The 18,979-nt window shown below is 41.4% G+C and overlaps 1 protein-coding gene and 1 non-coding gene across 8 annotated transcripts in view; one reads left to right on the forward strand and one right to left on the reverse strand.

Annotated features, from left to right (window-relative positions):
• The window catches only part of ARPP21 (cAMP regulated phosphoprotein 21), a 228,825-nt gene that overhangs the window by 143,464 nt on the left and 66,382 nt on the right, over window positions 1–18,979 (reverse strand). For 2 of the 7 annotated variants that reach the window (XM_088654179.1, XM_035129798.3), the window contains exon 1: window positions 16,819–17,703. The exons of 4 other annotated variants lie outside the window; for them this stretch is intronic. The gene's annotated coding sequence lies outside the window, so the exon portion shown is untranslated. Of the gene's footprint in view, window positions 1–2,046; window positions 2,096–16,818; window positions 17,704–18,979 lie in introns of those variants that run through there. One more of the 7 variants, XM_088654178.1, reaches the window with a different exon arrangement.
• LOC118092411 (small nucleolar RNA SNORA33) lies at window positions 4,770–4,902 on the forward strand. Its single transcript, XR_004693523.1, has one exon. It is a non-coding gene; the product is annotated as a small nucleolar RNA SNORA33 (small nucleolar RNA).

Consider the following 18,979-nt stretch of genomic DNA (forward strand, 5'->3'; position numbering starts at 1 on the left):
CTCCTCACTTGCAGAATACGCACCCCAGGGATGCTCGTCTGGCACGTTTGTGACCTATCTTTAGACAGCAGGCAAAAATGTAGCTCTATAACCAGGCCTTGGGTTGATTGAGCATCCTGTGGCCTTTTAAATGTGTTTGTGGAAGGAGGGCTTATTGTCTTCTTATTTTATTATGAATTTAAATTCTCATTTTGGTTTTTTTTATGTTGTGAACCACCCTGTGATCTTTGGATGAAGGGCAGTAGGCAGTATCATCATCATCATCATCATCATTATTTAAATAATATTATTAAAATAATAATACCAAAACTGGCTGCTAAGAAGCAAAGTGTGGACCATCAGCCCTCTACAAATATAATTATAAAAATAAAAATATAATTATAATTATTATTATTATAATAATAGTAATAATAATTATATCAACCCTTGATTTCAGTATGTTGTTTTCAATGGGAATTAGATTCCAAATGCAGATGGCACCTCATCCAAAAACTCCTAATGACCACTTTCAGCGGCTTAGTTATCAAATAGCACCAGAGATAGCATAGTTTCCTGCAGCACTCCCTAGATTAGCCACCAGGGTCACTCTCCCAATGCTACTCTGTGGACTTGGTCCTGAAGGTAGGATTGGCATCTCTATAATACAATGCCCCAATTCCCATATCCCAGAGCCAGTCCAGAGGGATACCATGGTCAATGGTATCAAATGCCAATAAGAGATCAAGAAGTAGGAGAAAATTCACAGTCCGTCAGTCCCGCTCTCTGCAGAAGTCATCCGTCAGTGTGTCCTGAACCCACACTGGAATGGATCTAAATAATCTGTTTCCTCCAAAAGTGCCTGCAACTGCCCACCATGGCCATGTATACCACCTTCTCCCCAAAGGGGGTTATTGACACCTGGCCAATAGCTGTTCTGATCCAAAGGGCTCAGAGATGGTTCCTACACTTGATCTTAGCCCAAAGCCGAGAAGCTACGAGGAAAATGCACGGAGGAGGGCAGTGCTTTTTTTTTTCTAGAAAAATGGATGCCAGAATTCACCATGAATTTGTTACAGTAAGTGACCCACTTTTCAACAACAACAAAAGAGATGCCGGTACTGCGTGTCCCTGAGTACCCCCGGGGGGGAGCCCTGGAGAAGGGCATGTGAAAGAAATGGCTCCTATGAAAGAAATATATCATTTTAGTAGCCCGACAACATCAACAGTTTAAAATGTGTAAGACGAGGTTCTCCCTAGCCTGCGACACAGCGGTGTTGTATCATGCAGAGAAGTCATGTGCTACAGCTTTCTGACATGGCCTCACTCAATGCAGCTCTCTAGATACTTTGGACCCACTCTTGCTCTCCGCACCACTCTACTGGGAAGCTCTTCCTACCCCACATTGTGTGTTTGTGTATGTGACCCAGCTCTCCCTCTCCCTCCCTCTCCCTCTCTCTCCCTCTCTCTCCCTCTCTCTCTCCCCCCCCCTCTCTCTCTCTCTCTCTCACACACACACACACAGAGAGTGTGTGTGTCAGAGAGTCCTATGCAATGCTGCAAACTCTTCCCACTTTCGGTTCTAGCTCCACCCACCGCCGGCATGCAACTCCCAAGAGCTCATCTCTGAGGACCTTTAGCAGAAAAAAAACCATGTCTACCCGATAATGCATGGGTAGGCAAACTAAGGCCCAGGGGCTGGATCCGGCCCAATCACATTCTCAATCCAGCCCGCGCATGGTCCGGGAACCAGCATGTTTTTACATGAATAGAATGTGTGTTTTTATTTAAAATGCATCTCTGGGTTATTTGTGGGGCATAAGGATTCGTTCACCCCCCCCCAAAAAATATATAGTCCAGCCCCCACAAGGTCTGAGAGACAGTGAACCGGCCCCCTGCTGAAAAAGTTTGTTGACCCCTGCTATAATGTCTACTACTTGCCTAAGTTTGCCTGCAATAGCGTGGAGTAGAACTATGCTATTATGCAAGTACTTCTCAGGGTTGCAGCCAATGCAGTATCATAAATGTTTAAGACGAGGGTGTTAAGGCTGCAGTCCTCTGCTTACTTACTTGGGAATGCATCTCAGTGGAACTTCCAAATAAACACATGCTGCGTAACCTAGAAATCAAAGTAAGAAAACGCATCTGTGCCAATACCCTAGCTTTATTCATAAATGCTACAAAGAATCCCAGAATATATTCCACAAATGCATTTAACAACGAGGCAGTTGTCTCAGATATATACTTTGGTTTCAAAAATAATAATTGGTATCTGAAGCTACTAAAGGTTTCAAAAAATCAATCTATTTTTAAAAAGTAAATAAGCTTTGCATTCCTGATTGTCTTTTAAATTATCAGATCCATTATTTGAAAGGAGAGCAGCAGTTGTATAGCAGCTGCTTGGAATTGCAATCTAATGACAAATAAGATAATGCCAACTTCTGATGCACAAGACAAGAAAAGGAAGGGGGAACCCTATGTATTTTTAAAATCATGTTATCATGAAAACAAATACATATATGGGGTATACAGATTGGTCCACAGACCCACAATACAGTTTCAAAACAAGATACAGTTAACACAACCAAACAGCAGGCGAAAGAGACTAAGGTAGTCATTTTGTTATGTCTAGAGCATGATGGTCTTTGTTTCTTGCGACCTCCGAAAGAAACTTTGCCACGGTCAGTGTAATACTACCATTTGACCTATCCTCCAGAAGGTATTTAATATGGGAGGCATCAGATTTTCCCGGCAAATTTGCTAGTAAGGGTTTGATCAGTTGTTCCCTTGCTTGCTCATACACCACAGATGTCACATAAACGTCATGTTGTTACATAATTTTATTTGGAAGCATAGTTCACCTATGCCAAGTGGCAAGATATTGTGGGATGCAGTATTTATATGTTTAATTTCTCTTCTTTCTATGTACCAACTGAAAGCATGACATAATCAAAGCTTTGTTGCAGTCATAAATCCTTGGACTTCAGCCATAAAATATTTCCCTGGGAATCGTGTCGTGTGCGTTATCATGTTTCTCCTGCAATGCAATAGGATGCAAAGTTTCAATTCCATCTCAGCATGATATCTACTGAACTAGGAAGAGAAATGATGGTAAATGTCATTTCACCCTCTCAGCACTCAGAGAGGATTTCATTCCCAAATATCAGGGGAAATTACCACCTTTAGACTTGATTTTGTTCTTCAAGTCTGCTGTTGTAGAAAATGCTTATATTTTACAGAAACAACTCAATTTTTTTGTCTGTGAGGTACTGATGATACCAATGAGGCATTTCTGTTTTGAAATTGGGGTGTTATTGCTATATTCACTTCTTGTCAAGACACTCCATGCTGCAAAAAAAAAAAAAAGTGGAAATATTGCTACTCTAATTGCTTGTCTATGACCAAACCCCCAGAAGGTTCTCATGGGGAGCATGGAATTTGGGGAGGGGGAGGTGTTCTTTATGATGGGAAGAAGACTGAATTGTTGAGATCTCTTTTATCTTGGGCTCTTCTCCATTTAAGACTTCTGTCTTTTTAACTATTTGGTGGGGTGCCTTGCTTGAGAGATTGACCCTTAGTGAAGATGTTCTCAGTTGCTGAACCCCTGACCTTTAAAGAAACACATACCCTTTGAAGGCATTAAGGGGCTACAACATAGCTATGCCCATAGCTTTTAAGGTATTCATATAGCTCAAGGTCTGTCTTCTTGCAGGCATTCATGGATAACCTTTCTCGTCACTAGTATTGTCCCCTCTAAAGACAGACTTCCCACAGAGCGGGGCATTCTTAATCATAAAATTTCTAAAAGCCCTGGGGAGCATTTTTATTTGAAAATACTTTCCTTTAACCCCACCCATCCTTCTTTAAGTAAAATGAAATATATTTATACCTTGTACAAGGAGTGCCAGTACATGGTGGTTTCTTGAACTAATTCCAGCAGAAAGCCCTTTATCATTCCCACATACAAACTGTTGTTGCATTCTGCCACTTCTAGAGTATTCTAAATCATACAGAATAAGAGACAGGCAAGAACTTTATGAATAATGGCTCCTGCAGACAGCTATTATATTTTATTTAAGAACAAACAAATGGATGGTAAGGCACACAAGCCTTTGCAGCAAGTTAACAGACTCAGTAAGCTGACAAGGAGTGCTGCAGTTAACACTTGTCAAGATCATTATGTCAATTAAGTGGCCAGACACTCTCTTTAATATTCTATTGACTGCATGAGTTGACACATTTTTAAAATCCTGCTTCAAATTGACTTCAGCTTATTAAACACCACATGTCTATGGCACTTAACAACACATCCTTAGCTTTAGATTATGTCCTCCTTTTCTCACTGAACTGTACATGTTAGTAGATCCATCATTCAGACTTCGTAAGCTTTTGAAATAGAACTTTGCTTTACAAAAAACTATTGGAGTTCTGCACACTTTGCATATCGGCCATGATCTAGCTGCCACCTAGTAATGAGACACTGGAGGGGGAAATGGCTTTAGAGTTGTTTTACTTCACTTCCTCTTACAATAGGGCACACAAACGGGAAATTCAGGTGCATCTGAAAATGCGCGCGCACAATGGAATTTTAATATCAGCTTCCCTTAAGGGTTCTTATGTAGGAGTTGGATCCCTATGTAGGAGTGGGAGCCTTATCTGACAAGGACTTCTTGGATTCTACAATAACAAACATTTTAAAATGGGGAGAGGGGCAGAAGGATAATGATAAGATTAATGTATTGGTGGCAGAAACAGGAATGCTGGGGAAATGTCCTGTTAATGGGTCAAGACCACTGCCAGCTGGATAAAATCCGCATAACTTTCAAGTGTTCTGCAGAAATGTAAACTATTGCTGGCAATAATAAAACCAGGGTACGAGCCTTGAAGACTAGGTAGTCATTGAGGTCCCAATAAACATCTACATTTTGGGTTTGTTGGTTTTTAAGGGTCAAGACCAGCTATTAACTATGTGCCTTTGTGCTGGATGGTCCTCCTAGAAGTGAAGGGAAAGGAGAATATCTTTTGCAGCTTTAAAGCAGGCATTTCTCCTGCAGACCCACACTGATGGCCTTTCTCCAGTAGGCTTTCTGTATCTCCATCTTTTGACCCAAGTTCTAGACAAACCTCATGCCAGCTTGAGGTTTGGCAGTGATCAAATGTCATGCTAAGCCAAAATGTTTGGTTTGCTTAATGATACTGTGCACAAGCTGGATGCTAGGGGATGATGTTCAAGCTCTCAAACTTCACATTTCCTTTAGCCAAGCACAGAAACAAACCTAGGAATGGCTGGCTTAGTGTTACATCTTAATTGACAGCCCATTTGTTTCTTTCCAAACCACAGTCTGAATCCAAGTTTTGTTTTTGATTTACTGACCATGGTTTGTCTGGGAGAAACAGACTACGAGTGCTGGTTCAGATATAATGCTAAGCTAGCTGCTCTGCACCTTGTTTCCCTGTTTGACTGAAGGAAGAGGAAGGCAGGAGTGCTCTGAGTTGCATGCCTAAACAAACCACAGTTTGTGACTTGGTTTTATGTCTGAATGCTTGCTCCATGTATGTGGGAAACATCATGCCTCCAAATTGCTGCAATTTAGCCTTGCCTTTTCACTCACCTTTTCTATTTGCAGCTGCATCGTCTCTACCAGCAGTTTATCTTCTTTCAGCTTTGGTAGAAAACTACCGTACTTTCTTGTACCACCTTTGTTTCTCCTACAAGATCTCTACTCTCACCCCTTGCACACCTGCTTCTGCTTGAACCCTCTTAGCCTATCCTACTAATTCTGAACACCTGCTTGCCACAGTGTGGCAAATTGATCCACCTGTATGCTTCTTCATACACCCTGCTGATTCCCACATGCCTTTATCACTAATATTTGGCAATGCCTCTAAGCCAGAAGTCACCCATATGATCTACATATAATTTCGGACACATATACAGAGAAGATAAATTTAATATAGGTCTCTAATTCTCCATGTCTGAGGACATTTAAAGTTACAGCCTAGCTATTAAGGGGGCTGGGGCAGCTCATTATGTCAAAAAATACAAAATCACCTAAATGCAAAGAATCTTGTTTCAGTTTTCACAATTTTGATGCTTCCTTCCTTCCTTATGTTAAGAAGGAGGGTATCTTTCCTGTTTCCTATCCTGTCTTACACTACATATTCATTTGAACATAAATCCTTCCATGTCCATATTTCCTATAGCTCCAAATATAGCAAGAACTTTCTTAGATCTTGGAGGCACTTAAGCACCCCTGATGCTATAAGTTACAATTCGCATTAGAAAATATCTCCTATTAATCTACACCAGAAATTAAATGTTAGCATTCATTTTCAATTCGCCCTTGTTAAAAATCCTGTGTCAATGGAAGTCAATCATTCTGCAGCACTCCTCCCGGGCTATTAAAATATCTGTCAATATGAATTGTAATTAGAGACGGCTAGTTCTGTATGATCTTGCTGTATCCTACTAAGAGTTAAAAAAAAAGAAAAAAACACTTAGAAATTGTTGAAGAAAATTCAGATTGTGTTCAGGAAATTACATATGTTAGATCAAGGCCATGTAAAAGTAAATGCATTTGCCTTTCATCCTGAAATAAATGAACAAGTGTGCCATGTGTTTTTTGTTGTTTGCATTCATTTCTGCATTAAAATGAACAGGAGATAACAAACATATCAAGAAATCTGAAACTGAAAGAGATATAAGACTGCAACATACTATCCCTCCTGTTTTGCAGGATAGATTGTAGAACTGAAATGAATTTATATAATCAGATGCAGATTTGTAATTTTGAAGTGATATTTTCAAAAAAAATTACAAAATCAGACCAATGAACTAGAAATTAGAAAATCTAAAATTCATTGTGTCAGAATGAGTTCATAAGATGTTTATGCTCAGAACTGATGCTTTGGAAGTTAGCAGATTTGTTAGATTCCAATTTTTACTTCAGCAGAGCTAGTCATGGTTCAGACATTATGGGCCAAAGATATGCAAACAGCATAGGTTACAGCCATAGCATCAATATTTTGATTAAATTGCATTATAAAGTTGAATTAAATATAATACTTTTTATTTGTGAGTCATAAATAAGCACATCTTGATAAGTTGTGCTCGCCCTCTCTTCTAACCAGCTCCCTGAAGAAAAGGTTTCAGTCTCATTTCTCTTTGGGAGCCATCCCTGTTGGGAACTGTTGCTGCAGTAAACCAATGTGCATATAAACATGTTACAACATTGCATAATCCATTCTCTTCTATATGCTTCCTCTTGCCTGTAATCATGGGTATCATTTCATATTCCAGGAGAAAAAAATGTTTTTTAAGAGTAGTAAGATTCTCTGCAAAATCTAGAATCATGGGATTGTATAATTGTAGTCGGGGGTTTCCAAGGGTCATTTAATCCCACCTCCTGCAGTGCAGAAAAGTCCTAGTTTTAGAGACAATCAATATTAAAGGGGGGGGGGAACTGTTGTACTTACTTCTTTATATCCTATAACTACAGCAATGTTATCAACAAGGGTCAATGTTCATACCTACTGAATATATCTGTTTCATCATTTATAATGAAAGTCACTAAGCAATTAGTACATTGGCCAGAAAAATAGGCATGCCTCACAAATAATCACATGTGCTCCAATATGTCTCCCCTCCCTAATTGTGCCCCTGCTGGTGCACATGCACATATATATACATACATAGCTTTATTTCACATCATTTCAGTGCTAAATTGAGGGTTTAAAGCTGAACAAGTATACCAAGTCAACTAAAGAGCACTGCATTGTATTCATGGTTTTTCCCTACTAGGTCCAAGATACTGGATTCCACATTAAAAAGCCCATGACAAGAATATCATAGGAAAATGTTCTCCCATATAACATATCCCCTTGGGATGTGTTCTGGAGAACAATTCTTTCAGGTGTGTCTAGTGTCAGAAGTGAAGTTCTCCTCGACACAGAGTATTTTCAATTATTTCTCTGATATCCTCATGGGAAAAGCTCTCAAGAAAGTTTATGTATGTTCTTGGAGTGTGTTGCATTCCAGCTCTTTGTTGCTCTTAACAGTTTCCATTTTTAAAACAAAAAAATATGTTTTTAATTGTATTTTATTGTTATCAACTGACTGTATTATATTGTTTTACAATATGACTTTATTATTGTTGTATGCCACACATTGAAGGCTGTATTTGGTGGAAACGAGACGTTTAAAGTTCGATGTATGAATGAAATATCTGTCTGTGGCATTTGATGATCGGTTTACATCAGGCATCCCCAAACTTCGGCCCTCCAGATGTTTTGGACTACAATTCCCATCTTCCCCAACAACTGGTCCTGTTAGCTAGGGATCATGGGAGTTGCAGGCCAAAACATCTGGAGGGCCGCAGTTTGGGGATGCTTGGTTTACATGAACTTGCTCCCAGGAAAGTGAGAACAGGATTGCAGACTGGGTCACACATGCATTTCACTGCTTGATGCTGCAGACTTGAAGCGATGAACAACTAAGCATGAACTAGTCCCTAGTCATAAAATGCACACACTATCAGGGTGAGTAGGATGGCTGGTTCTCGGTGAGAAGACAACACCCTTCTGTTCAGGCTCCTGTTCCGTCGCTGCCGCCTTTAGTTCTGTCTCCTTCCACAGCTGATCAGAGCCCTTCCCAGCCTCCACTGAAACATGCCTCCACAGGAAGATGTCTGCCAAGGCAGATTGGCATACCTGCTCCCCCTTCCCAAGTGGCTGAAGTTGGGGCAGAGAAGGGAGACATTCTGTTCCTACAAACCAGGCTCCCAGCATTTCTTAATAGCTGGTCTTTCACATATTTCTGGTCATGCATTAAGTAGAAAGCACCTAAGTGGGAAGTTGCCTGAATTTCAGGCTTTCGATTGTTTCCCTTAAATGTTGCATAAAAACACATATTACATCTAGTGGATCAAACATTATGTTTCAATGAGTGAGGCAAGTATATTTTTCTTCCAGGGGAAATTGCCAAAAAAAAAATCACTCCTCTTAAAACCTAACAGACTGATAACCTCATAAAAAATGTATCCTGAAAATTTCAAATTTCAATTCCCCCCACCTCCCATAGAGTGGTAGCATCTGAGTGGCAGTCACCATATGACTAAGGGTTATAGCCAATAGTGGATTCTGTGCACAGAAGAAGGGAGGTGATTTTCACCAATTTCCCTTCCCTTTGCCCTTTCCCAAAATCTGCCCTGGGAAGTTGGGGGTTCCTCTGGTATAGTAGAACAGGGGGAGGGGCTGAATGGGAAAGGGGGAATGCCTCCCTCCTTTCATTCACAGAAGCCTTTGATGGATCAAATAACTTTTTGTGATTGAAATTACACCTTTGGCTACATTCCTGAGCTGCAGACACCTCAGTCCTCAGAATGATTGATCCAACATGTGTCCAATCTGCAGGTCAACCCATTATCAGAAGGCATTAAGACTGAGGTGGTCTAAATGAGGTAGCTGATCTCAACCACTTATTTTTAAAAGTGTAAAGGCCATAGCACCTGCTGGCAGGTAAAATGTAGATTTCTCCAAACAAGCACCTCATTCTCCACCGCCCATTTTTTTGCTGAACTCATTTAAGAATTAGATTATGAGAAAATTTAATGTAGGTTTTGCTAGAAGCCAAGTTAAAGGTCAACTTTAACTAAAGTTTCATTTGCTAACTCCAAAACATTAATAATTATGACTAGTGATAGATATTTTTTTTAGGTGAGAAATAGATTTAAAGGATTTTATTAAAGTTGTATTCCTCTAAAGGTTCTTTGATCCAGCAGAGTTAATGGAAAGGGGGCTATTTTCCCTGAATCCCCCTTCCCTCTGCAGCTCCCTATGCCCACCCCAAATATGTTCAAGGGGATTGGGAGACCCTTCAGTACAGTGTGGTAGGTGGGAATTATGGAATTTCCATAAATGACACACCCAGCCTTTTAGCTCATCAAATTCTCCACTGGATCAAAGAGTTCTCCATTAGTGGATGGACACAATTGGAAGCAATCCATAGACATATTTTAAAGACAAATACATCTTCATATGAGAAAGATTGCAGGTACAATAAGACTAGGTAGGAAGTATAGACTCAGCATACCGAACCACATGCTGGAACCTCTCAAAGGAATCAGGGTGCACGCTACAGAGCCAGGATTCTGATTAAGTTGCCAGGTGCAAGGAAACCTGTTCTGCATATGGGTACTACCTCTTTGTTACCCCAATCCAGTTATAAAAGCACCTGGGAACCAGAGGAAAAAAAGGAAAGAAAAGTAGAAGATCAACAGAAATAGAAGAAGGCAAACTGAAGAGGAGCGAAAAAGGGCCAAGCACTAGAGCAGGCATCCCCAAACTCAGCTCTCTAGAATTTTGGAACTACAGTTCCCATCATCCCTGATCACTGGTCTTGTTAGCTAGGGATGATGGGAGTTGTAGTCCCAAAACATCTGGAGGGCCAAGTTGAGGGGTGCCTGCACTAGAGGCATGGTAATCGGTCCTTTCTAGGAAAGGAACAGGCTGTAACTCAAGAGTAAGTCATATGTTTTGCATGAAAAGGGTCCCAAATTCAGTCCCTGCCGTCTCCTGATCTGACTTGATATAAGGTCACCTTCTACGATCCTAAGAACTTTTCTTTAAAATGACGGCATTTTGTAGGTTACATTTTTCCTTATGTAGTCATGCCTCCAATATTAGCTGAGACTAGAAGAAGTTATCTGGCTTTGGGGGGCTAATGTTTGGCACAAACACCAGATGCATCTTGTGCACAATTTTGTTGTACTCATTTCTTTGCAATGAGGAGAATCGGGACAGAGACCAAACAAAAACAAACAAACAAAAAACCTCCCAAATGATCTTTTCGTGTTTTGGAAGCTTTCCCAAATGGCCATTTAAGTTTGCTCATTAGGCTCCCAAGGTCCAAAAGCCTTAGTTTAGAAAAAGGCAGAGTGGCCTAATAAGACTTTCCATTCTACTGCAGATGCAATATTTATGAAATTGTTATAATGTTTCTGCAGCTGATTTGTGGGCAACAGGCTAAAGTGGAAGCATGTTAACAAGCAAAAAGGCAAAAGTTTTTCTATTGCCTTCTCTAAAAATAAAATAAAAACACCTGTGACTCATTTTTGAAAAAGGAGATGAAGTGAAGGGATGTGCTCCTCTGCAGGTAACTGTGTCCAATTCATTGACAACATATTCCTTTTACCATGCCAAAGATGGGAACATTCTTAGTCAATGCAGTTCTGGTATAGTGCTTAGCTGCATTGTCCTTCATTGTGTTGGCATAATTCGCTTGTGCTCCAAGCAAAATATGAAAATCATATGAGAAAAGAAGTGTATTTTGCTTGAAGCACAAGATATACTGAGTTATACTGATGAGAAGAAAAAAATCTAATCTTTATCCACAGATTTTAAAGAATACACGATCAAGAACTATGAATAAACTAAAGAAAAAGAAGAAGGATTCCTGGTGCCTTATTTTCATCTGGATTCACATGGGGTTTATATTTAAAGAGGGAATTGCCAAAATGCCAAAAAAGAGAGAGAAAAGATGAGTCCAAATATTAATGCAATATCTCCACTAAATACTGCTTATGGATTGTGTCAAATTAACTGTCTCGAGGTCAGCTATTTAAAATAGAATATCTCACATTTGGACAAACTGTTTATAGCTTTATTTGCTTTCTTAAGAGACCATTGTTTTTTAAATAATAAAAACCAGGGTGTGATCCAATGTAAATCAAGTCTTATTGGAAGAGACCATATTTGTGTTTACATCCTATTGGGTGCTGATATACTCAAAATACAATTTCAACCATCCATATGCAAAACCATAATACTCAGGCATCTCTTGCACAGTACTGGAAAACTGTACTTACACCATGGCAATGATTCTACACTGAAGACATCTTAGTAGCTTAGGGGAAATAAAAATTGTCTAATGTGGAAATAATGTAAATGCTTCTAAAACATTAAGGTTTCTTTTGCAGTTATCATTTCGTACGCATTCTTTAGATGACTACGACAGTTGAAATGATTCTATCACAGAATGTTTTGCATGAAACACTATGCTCAACTAATCAACAAGAGCGGGAAAAAAATTAAGTGCATAGTATTCTAATCACTGTAGTTAACTTTTAGTGATTCCTCCTCCCAAAAAAGAAACCTGCTTTACATGAATGCAATCCTTTGTAAGAGAATATTTTTGGCAATGCAGTTCTTTCTAATCATTCAGAATATTATCCTAAAAAGTAATCAAAATTATCATTCAAAAAACATATTTGGCTAGAAATGTTCCCACTCCAATAAGCTCTGGTTATCCCTTCAGAAAGCAGTCTTGCTTATATTATGTCACTCTTATTCTCACTTCACTATGTCTTGCACTATGAACAGTGTAAACAATATCACTTGGCCCAAGACAGATGTGGATCGACAGAGCCCAAGTAATTATAAACAGTGGAACAGATCTGTTGGTTCTGAGGTTTACCATTTGCTGTGCTGTATGGTAAAGAACTGGCCAATCTCAGCTTCCTAGAGCATGCATTTCCCATATCACATCTTTACAGTTTTGTATTTAATATTTTATATGAAAATATGAAAATTAGTATTTGCCTACTAAAAAAAAAGTACAAACACCAAGGAGACAGACTGACTAATCTCCTGCTTTCAGTGAAGTGGCTCATAGATTTCCAAGCTCATTGCATCTTACAATATTTCACACTAATATCATCTATATAAGCCATGATAGTTAAATTGCATCTCCATGTTCAGAAGCAGTGTAATTTTGCACACATAAATGTGGAAGAACACTAAAGGACATGGCTATCACTTTCATACCCTGCTTTGGTTCCTGAAATATCTGGCTGGCCACTATTAGAAAGAGAATATTGGACTAGAAGGGTTTTGATTTGATCCTGCAAGACCACTCATCTGTTCTTACATGGTGCAGAAACCATTTATAGTCCAGATCACCTACTCTTTGGGCATAATGTCAGGCAAAAATTTTTTGAATTGTGCACTTTCTCTGAAAAATAAGTCTAAGCAGGATTCCTCTTAAACCTATAGTTCCAATCTAAAACAATGAAAAATATGTCTGAATATTATGTAGTTATTTTGCTTCTGTCCTCTCATTCTTTGCATTACAGGTAGGTAGCTGTGTTGGTCTGAAGAATTGTGCATGCACACGAAAGCTCATACCTATGACAAACTTAGTTGGTCTCTTTGCATTAGTAAGAAAGGGGGGGCATCAAATTGTGTTACCTATCTAGACTTACTGCTACTCATTTAGCAAACTCCCAGAAAGTTCAGTTCTTGATCCAATGAAAAGAACTGCCAAAATTACATTTCACATTGTTTAAGTAGATTTTTTTTGTCCATTGCTGTTGACCTAGGTGTGCATAAAATATGACACAACTAACCTATTGCAAAGTCAGATAACCTTGTCACACATTAATAGCTCCTAGACTTTATGGCATTTTCTGGCACATTGGTGCCCATAGCAAATTTCCAAACCTGGGCTGTTCAGGTCACATTCTAGAACAATGACAGACACCCTTCTGTAACTAAGCTGTTCTCATTGTTCCCAGTTAACACAAGGACGTGTCTCCTTCCTTTTAGCGTAATTGCCCATTTTGGAAGGGATGGGTAAGAATAACATATGGTAGCTTCTTTCTCCTTGACAATCACCGACAATAGTTTAAAAGATCTAAAACTCATTCTCTACACAATTTGTAGTAAATACTGTATAAACTAGCCAGTCCTCCAAAAATGGATACATCCTTATGCCTGGGCAAATGGAAATGTGTTAATGTGTTATCTGAAAACAATGTATTTGGTGATTTGAGACAAGTAATTATTTGTCCCATTTGGCTACTCTGGAATTACCCAGTCAAATCCCAATGTCTCTTCCATATGCAATTTTCTTATCTGTTTTATATCTTTTCACCTGAATCGTATCTGCAGATACCCAAGGTTTAGGACTGCCCTGTAATGTACAAACACTAATAGTCTTGTGAGCACACACACGCTTCATATTGCAGAAGAGTGAGTTACTATCACAAATAGGGAGTAAGCCCCATTTAATTAGCTAACACTTTATTTCAAGTAAGCACCCATCACACTTCCAAACTTGACTTAGACAGGTAATGCTTATTTATGTCACTTAATCCAGATTTAGTCAACAAGGATTTACTCACACAACTTAAGATGCACATTAGCTCACTGGTCCACAGTACTGAAATGTTAAACATTATGTAGAATAAACAGTTATAATACTTTAGGTACAGAACAAAAACGTTTTTACATGAAACAGACTAGCCTATTTATACAACAGACAGAACTTCTGAAAATACTTCAGATGCATGCATCAGATTTATGAAATGATACTCTAGCAATGTGCACACATGTCATTATGTTGACCCTCCATGCAAATTTACAATTTGCATTTTGTTTAATCCATCAATACCACCAATGGTTTGCCGCTGTTACCTTCTGCGAATACCAGAAGCAATGATTATGAACGACAGAAATTGAATAAACTTCAAAGTCTTGCACAACCATAGCATGATAGCACAATAGTGCATGATAGTGCAATTAAGACATATAGAATTGCCTTTATTAACAAAATTATTTAACATGCTATTCCAGAAAATATTTGTTAGCAAAATTTGGGGGAAATAAACAGTGTTAATATATGTTTGTACAAAATAAAATAACCCAGATGGAGCAACAACTTTCCATTACAACTTCAAAATATCTTTCATTTAAGTTATCCCACACACTTTCCCCAACCACTGAAAATATTTGTTAAATATATACTGCCTTAATACTGCCTAGCATATTAACATAAATGGAATTGGGAATGATGATTCACCACAACCCGCAGACCGCTTTTACCTTTGCAATCTTTTTCTTTTTTCCCCCCAGTAGCCATAGCCAATCATTGCTCTCCTCTTCCATTATGCTTCTTTATAGCAGACTGAGATGCTTCTTCATTAAGTAGTGTTACAAATAGAACACACCCGAACTCCCAAGTGGAGCATGCTCTAACGACGCTAGTGCTACAGTTCTCAAGGTAACCAGGCTCAGTTGGAAACTGAGAGCAAAGTCAATGTAAGATTAGTTACGTATTTGCAAGCCTTAATTGCACATTGCAGCTTGCCTCAATCCATGATGAACTCTCTTCAGAAGAACAGTATTCAGTTAATTTTTTAAGCAATGCAGATAAAAAAAGCAAAAAAAACAAACACAAAACACAAATTTTACCATTCTTATACTTAAAGCAACATATAATTTTAAACTCTTTTTTTTAAAAAATGTACAGCACATCAGACAAGCCAATCCAGTTAGTCATAAAACAATATAAGTCTCTTCTCTTGTTGCCTTACACAATATGGACAGTTGTAACACTGATGGATTTAAACACAGCAGCAGAAAATGAGAAAGCGTGCAGTTCAGAAAAATGCTTCTGGCTCACAGAGGTCTGGACGAAATGGTACTTTTCACAAAGAAGAAGAAGAAGAAGAAGAAGAAGAAGAAGAAGAAGAAGAAGAAGAAGAAGTTGTTGTTCTCAACATAAACCTGGTTGTACAACAGAATAGTGAAATGAACCCATGCTTTGTTTATCCCCAAGAAAACAAAGCATCTGGAGGATACAAATGTTCAGATAAAAGTGCAACATAATAGCAATGAAGTAACTGCAAGCAATGAACACTGCAGAGTTCAGACAGCTCACTTTTAATTTCAGATACAGTACTTAAATGAGATACAGAAGCTGCAAAGCTGTTTCTTCCATGGCATCATATGGATGCTAACCCAAATGTAGGCTACTACTTTCTACCAAATCAAAACACAGCAGCTAAGCCTTAGGAATACCTGAAAACAATACAAGATGCTTTACTGTCTTTCTGACAATTTTAAGAAAGTTTTATGCTTTATCTCCCCCCCCCCCCTTCTTTTACACACTATCTGGAAACCACTGCTGCTAAGTAAATACTGTATTCAGATAATCATAATGGCAAAAGACAGCTGAAATTACCATGCTTCTCCAACTCCATTGTCCTATCATCTGGGATCTAATCTCTGGCGTGAGGGTGGGATATCTTGAACTGTCATTTTGAGAATGCTCCCATGTTGCCAACGCGTTCTGAATCTTATCAGGCAAGCAATGCTTTCAACAGATTTCAAGCCACCTACCCAAACCTGTACCATTTCCCCATCACTAGCAATTCTGCCAGCCCCTTCCAACCTTACTCCTAAATTATCCGCCATCTGTTATTTACTGCGCAAGTGGAAAGGGAGAAATGAAGCAGCACGTTAATAACAACATGCGAGACGCGTGTCTGTGTGGCATGTATATTTGGCAGAGAGGATCGTGGCTCAGTGGGGAAACTTTCTCAGCGCCTGCCTGTATTTATTTTCCCTAGGAAACCCAGCCCACCTTTTAAAAAAACAACAAAACACAACAGATACAAGGTTGATGTTGACACCCCACAACCCACAAGCCCCCTGAGTGGAAAAGGCATCTTCCGGAACCTCGTGTAGACCTGGGCAGAAGAACTCCCTGCGAGCAAATGCTCAGCCCAACCACCATTCGCTACCACCTCAGATCCCTCCGAAAGCAAGCACACAAGCCACGCATCAGCCCCTGACTCGCTCCACACAACCATCTGGCCGCGCTAGACCCACCCTGCCTGCTGCTTCCCTGCGCTGATCGATCGCAGACGCGCGAGAGGCTTCGGCGACGGGACAAGCAAGACAAGAGGCGGATGCGAAGGCAACGAAAACACGCGCACACGCCCACGCGTAGGCGGGTGGGGAGGGGGGTTAGCGGGGAGGGGAAGGTCGCTTCGCGTTTACCTGCAATGGACACGACACCGGCTGCGGGGAGCTCCGGCTTCTTGGCGGAGTTTGGGGCTGCTCGGGCTCTGCAGAGCAGGGCGCTGCTACAGCGCAACGCCTGCTTTCCTGGAAGGCATGGTCTACTCCTCCTCCTCCTCCTCCTCCTCCTCCTTCCTCTTCCTCCTCCTCTTCCTCGCTCTCTCGCCTCTCTCTCACTCACTTCCCCGGCTGCATGGCTCCTCCACGCCCCGCGCCCCTTCCGCCTCCCCTCGGAACTTCGCCTTTATTGTCTCGGCCGCTGGGCTCCCTCACGCCCCGCCGCGCAGCCCGCCTTCTCCCGCTCTGCCCCCGTTCCCCTTCCCCTCAGACTGAGCCGCCCGCCTTCCCTTTCCTTCCCCTCACGAATCCTGCCCTTCTGCCGCTGCCGCCGCCTCCGGTCGGTTTCCTCCTCACGCCGTGTCGGCCGCCTCTATTTCTGCCCGTCTCCCACCCCTCCCCTCGCGCGCTGCTGCCTCAGCCTGTGGCCCAACCCTTCGGCGGCTGGCGGGCTCTGCGTCCTCCTCCGCCCTGCTGCTGCTGCTGCCGCCGCCCCGTCGTCCCCTCCGTTCAACTAGCACTGGCTGCTGCTGCTGCTGCCTCCCCTTCTTCTTCTTCTTCCCCCTCAGCCTCGCCTCTCCCCGCCCACGCGGCCCACCGGAGACAACGTGCCAGGCGCTCGCCCTCCTCGCCGGCTCGGCTCTTAGCGCCTCTCGCGCAGCTCCCGCTCATTCTGCTCGCACAGCCCCGCCGGCGGCGGCAGCGGCAACAGCAGCGGGAGAGCTGCTGACTCTGCCGCCGCCTTTATCACGGGGCGGCAGCGGCTGCCTGCTGGCCTCTCCCCTCCTGCTCCCTAACTCCACGAGCAGAGGCGCGCTTACGGCACGGCGGGCTCCTGGCTGCCTCATAAATGTGTGTGGGGTGTGTGTGTGTGTGTGTGTGGTTTTTTTTTTTGCCGGCACGTTGTGTCATCCATTCGCCATGCGCCCCCCGTCCCCCCCAGCGCTCGCTCCCGCCCATCCTCAGCCTGTAGCTGTGAGACACAAAAGCACACGAACAACGCTAATAAGGGGAAGCTTCATTAATCTCTGGCAATTTTTTTTCCATCCCCCAAATATGCCCCCAACAATTCAAATCTAGAGTTGTTGTTATGTATTGCGGTTTTTTAAAAAACGACCACAACACCACTACAGGGTTTTGCTTTACCTCAGCAGTTAAGTTTTAAGCAGGGTTGTGGGGGAGATGCTGTATGAAGTCCGCCCCCCCCGAAAAAAAAGATTCATTTGGGGAATAATTTACATTTCTCTGTGTGCCCTGTTTTAAAACGGATGCTCTTTATTTTGGCAGCCCTTGCATAGCAGCCCACAGATCCAAGCACTAGAGTCCCACAGGGCTGCTGATGGCTTGGGGAGGGCGGCGAAAACCACCTGGCCACCCTAGAGATGCAAGATGTGGGTGGTTGCACATGTTTGCATGAATCTCTCTGTGTGTGAAGGGCTGAGCCCTTAACAACACAGATAGAAGGCAGAGAATCTGAGCAGGATGGAATGAGCATGCCTTGTTTTGAAATATTCCAAATCCACAGATCCTGAAGAGGCAACAAATAGGGCAGTTCCTCGGTGTTCCCTTATTTCTGAAGTTTTCGACTGGCAGTCTCATCGTCAGTCCTTCCATCCCTCCATTGTCTCAGTACCTGGCTTCAGTCCTGTTTCTTTTAAGCATGTTGCTGTGGCGCAAACCTGACACACGATATGAAAATGTGATAATTGGCGCTCATCTTGCTGATGCACCACTTATTTGCCCAGCTGAATAAATCCAGAGCTCTCGTTCTTTGCCCAGCCAAGGAAGGGCATTCACCTCTTTTTTTGCTAGGTGGATATTAATATGTAACAAAATTATAGCTTTTGCAGACCCAGATCTAATTGCTATAGATCATTTCCAGCAGTCCCAGAGAGCCAGCTGCTGGGAAACGGCATGTTTTAGTGAGTGCCTTGTCACACCAACACACCCCACTAGAATAATCGGAAAGGAGGCAGAAACGTTTAATGCCACTAGCTGCAGTTATTAAACCCATCACATCAATGAGAAAGAGGAAACAGGCATATTGCATACACTAAGGTAAGGAAATGCTTTCACCCTATTC

The sequence above is a fragment of the Zootoca vivipara genome, chromosome 11 (genome assembly GCF_965207765.1).
Source record: "Zootoca vivipara chromosome 11, rZooViv2.hap1.1, whole genome shotgun sequence".
NCBI lineage: Eukaryota > Metazoa > Chordata > Lepidosauria > Squamata > Lacertidae > Zootoca > Zootoca vivipara.